Source organism: Oryzias melastigma, linkage group LG11 (genome assembly GCF_002922805.2).
Source record: "Oryzias melastigma strain HK-1 linkage group LG11, ASM292280v2, whole genome shotgun sequence".
In the NCBI taxonomy this organism is placed as follows: Eukaryota; Metazoa; Chordata; class Actinopteri; order Beloniformes; family Adrianichthyidae; genus Oryzias; species Oryzias melastigma.
Window position 1 is genome coordinate 25883198 of NC_050522.1, and position 4399 is coordinate 25887596.

Consider the following 4399-nt stretch of genomic DNA (forward strand, 5'->3'; position numbering starts at 1 on the left):
TGCTTAAAAATCCCTAAAACCTGCCATTTCTGCTAAAATAGTGTGTTACTTAAATAGGAGCTAAACTCCAAATTGGCCCAAAAAAACTTGGTAGATGTCAAATTAGACAAAAAAAAGCTAGCGCATTACTTAAATTCTAGTTAAACTCCAAAATAGTGTAAAAATCCTCAGAAATCTAAATTATTCAAAAATGTTAGCCTTCTGCTAAAATAGAAGCTAAACTCTGAATTAGCCTCTAAAAACCTCAGTAGATAACAAATTAGTCAAAAACGTTAGCATGTTGCTAAAATATTAGCTAAATTAGCCTGAAAAATCCCAATAGATAACAGATTAGCTAAAAACGTTAGCATGTTCTAAAATATTATCTAAACTCCAAATTAGCATAAAACCCCAAGTAAATGCCAAATTAGCCAAAGAAGCTAGCATAATGCTTAAATACTAGTTACACTCCAAAATAGCCTAAACTTCCTCAGCAAACCAAACTAATCAAAGATGTTGTTAGCCTGTTGCTAAAATAGAAGCAAAAAGTACCAATTAGCATAGAAACCTTATGAGATGCCAAATTAGCCAAAAAAAAAAGCTAGCTCGTTGCCTAAATAAACTCCAAAATAGCCTAAAATTTTTCATTAAATTAAATTAGTCAAAAATGTTAGCCTGTTGCTAAAATAGAAGCTAAACTCCAAAATACCTTATAAAAACCTCAACAGATTAAAAATGAGCCAAAAACGTTAGCATGTTGCTCTAATATTATCTAAATTCTAAACTGGCATAAAAAACCTCAGTAGAAAAAAAAAAAGCTAGCATGTTGCTAAAATACTAGCTAAACTCTAAATTAGCCTATAAAAAACTTAGATGACAAATTAGCCAAAAATGTTAGCATGTTGCTCAAAGATTAGTTAAACATGAATTTATTTAAAGGCTGATCTACTTAAAATTTTGAAATTTGAAGACTCGTTTCATTTCTTATGGGAAATATTTTGCTCAAACTATAAAGTTTATGAAAACCAAAAATTCACAAATCGTACGTAGCGTCAGTGTGACCCCGCCTTTAGGATGGGGGTGTGAGGGGCTGTAAGCTACAGGGAGAGCATGTAAACAGGGAGCTTTTAGTTATGGGTGATGGGAAGGGTGGCGGGGTTACCAATAGTCCCACCCACAGCTCACAAGTGAATGTCTAATGAACTCCTGCCGCTCTGCAGAAACTATGTCCTAAAAAACAAGGTTTGTTTGTTTGTTTTTTTGGGCTGAAAACCGTATTATCATCATTTTAAAAAAATCACTGGGAATGCTATAAAAATGGATCATAAGGTGATCCGCGTTAATTAAACGTATGAATCTTCTGTTCCGTGTCCTGAGCAGCAGATTCTTTTGTGTTTAAGGGATGCTCCATCATAATTCTAGGAACCAGCAGTTCATCTTCATCAGAACTTCAGTGTTTCCCCCGAGTTCATCTGCTTGATGGATTCTTCCTGTTGGAACAAACAAATGACGGTCTTCCAGAACTTTCTCTGGACGGAGACGTCGTGTTCCTGTTAGTGCAAAGACGAGCTGCAGCGACTGAAGCAGCAGAACTAAAATTATCTTTTATTAATTATTCCAAAAATGATTCATTCTAATCTAAAAGTGTCCAAAAAATATTCAAAATTATTTTACAAATGTTTATTAAATTTGGAATTTAAACAGGAAAATGAATAATTACGAAAGGTAAAGATGAAAATATATATATATATAGGATATTGTGCATTTGTATTGTGACTTTTAGTTTACTTTAAGTGTTCTATCATGCTGATGTTGTGATCTTCATCTCACCTGTACAGGTGTATTTCTTTAGAGCTCAACAACTGAACTCTTTGGCTGTTTTTCCCCAAATGTAAAGAAAATTATTAATAAATGAGCTCACATTTTATAGAATTTTTAAATCTCAGGAATATTTCCTTCACAATTTAATCAAATCAAAATCTACCTAAAGAAAACAAACAAACAAACAAAAAGACTACCAGCCCCAAACTAAAATAACAAAACCCAGTAGTGTAAGACTGCTGAGGAAGAAAAGAATAAAACAAATCCACACAGGTCAAAATAAACCCCAAACGCTCCTCAGACTGCTGCCCTGCTCCCTGCCGACCTTAAATAACCTGCAGGTGCCAATTAAAGCCCATTGGCCTCACCTGCCAGGTGAGCAGAAGGACTGGATGGAAAAAGGTCCAGCAGCAGCAGCAGGACATGACATTAATATTTAAAAATTCATTGCTAATGTACAATTAAAACAGACTTTTAATCATTTGCTTGTCAATCAGTTAAAGCTGCTTTTCATCTCTAAAAAATACCATTAAAAAACACTTCTTTAATTATCTATTTTAGATCTGAAATTCTATCAGTGACACAAACATTAAAGTAGATCAACTTTATTTGTCAGTTAAAAATGGAATTATTATTGCACTTTAACTATTTAGTGATCTGTTATTAAAGAATGGATTAAATTATGACTGAATAATCGATTAGAGATTTTCTAGGGAGCAACTTAAAAACTCAGTAAATTCATTGATTGATTGATTGATTTCAAGCATAGATTGTGAAAAATACAGGACAAAACACACAAATATTTCAGTCATTACAGAAATAAAAAAATGCATTAGTTAGAAAATAGAAAAAAGAAACAAGAAAAAACACAGTTATGTCACAATTGATTCACTAAATATCTTCGTTATTATTAACTGAAGTCAAGTAGAGTTTGTTTGATTGCTTGAAAAAGAGCAGAAAGAAGTGAATTTATGTAATCCCACCCCTATTTGTAATCCGGTTCTGAATATTAAATATTGAATCTTTCGATTAAACTAAAATTATTTGTTTATGGGGACATTTTACATTAATTAAATCGAATCTTTGTTCATAAAAAAACACTTTTATGTTTTGAGCTGCTCAATCAAACAAACATTCAATCAAACAAACATTTAAACAAATGTAAACAATATGGAATAATTATTGTTTTTAATTATTAAGCAAATTTGTCACAAAAATATGCAGTCACAAAAGAAACGTATTGTTCTGGTGAAACATTCAGGCCTTAAACTCTATTTATTATGTGATTGCTTAGTAAGCATTCACACTATAGCGATTCTCCTGCAGCTTTCTGTACGTTTTTTGGTGCATAAAAATTCAATCACACTTTCAACAATTTCAGTAATCTTAGTTTAAAAGTGTTCAGGACATTACTGCTTGTATTTTAGTATTCAGAAACGTTATACTTTGTATATATATATATATATATACTGTATATATAGTTTGTATATAGTATATTGAACAAAATATATCAAATAGGAAGTGAATGAGAAATTTCTCAAATCCTTCAAAAACTTTGTGCACTTTGAAACTTATGAACTTCTGCATAATTTTAGCTGGAGACACAACTCAAACTTTAAAATGTTTGTCAACGAGGCTACTGGATTTTTTAGGGTAATTTCGGGTGTAGCTTTTAATTTAGCAACATGCTAGCTGTTTTTGGCTAATTTAGAATTTTTTTTCAGTTTTTTAGGCTAAGTTGGAGTTTAGCTAAAATGTTAGCAATATGCTAAAATATTGGCAAAATTAGGCATTTTTCCAAGTGTTTGTGCTAATTCGGAGTTTAGCTAACACATTTTAGCATTATGCTAGCAGTTTTGGGTAATTTAGATGTTTTTCCGTTGTTTTTACACTAATTTAGAGTTTAGCTAATATTTTAACAATATGCTAGCTGTTTTAGCAAAATTACATTTTTCAATTTTTTTGGCTTATTTGGCATTTAGCTAGTATTTTAGCTAGCTTTAGGCTTCAGCGTTTTCAGCTATCAGCTTCAGCATTTTCCAGCTAGCTAACAGCTTCAGCATATCAGCTAACAGCGTTAGGATTGTCAACTATCAATTTCAGCATCTTCATCTATCAGCACTAGCAGCTTCATCTATGAGCACTAGCATCTTCAGCTATCAGCACTAGCATCTTCAGCTATCAGCTTCAGGATCTTTAGCTATCAGCACTAGCATCTTTAGCTATCAGCACTAGCATCTTCAGCTATCAGCACTAGCACCTTCATCTATGAGCACTAGCATCTTCAGCTATCAGCTTTAGCATCTTTAGCTATCAGCATTAGCATCTTTAGCTATCAGCATTAGCATCTTCAGCTATCAGCACTAGCATCTTCAGCTATCAGCACTAGCATCTTTAGCTATTAGCACTAGCATCTTCAGCTATCAGCTTCAGCATCTTCAGCTATCAGCACTAGTATCTTCATCTATCAGCACTAGCATCTTCAGCTATCAGCTTCAGGATCTTCAGCATCCACATTCAGCTTCCATCATTCACACAAGCATTATCACAGGTAATGCTATATATCGAGTTTTGATTTGATTTAGAGTTTTATTTGGTT

At 32.8% G+C, this 4399-nt stretch overlaps 1 long non-coding RNA gene across 2 annotated transcripts in view; it reads left to right on the forward strand.

The window, feature by feature from the left end:
• The window catches only part of LOC118599387, a 22856-nt gene that overhangs the window by 13141 nt on the left and 5316 nt on the right, over positions 1 to 4399 (forward strand). The window lies entirely within an intron of this gene.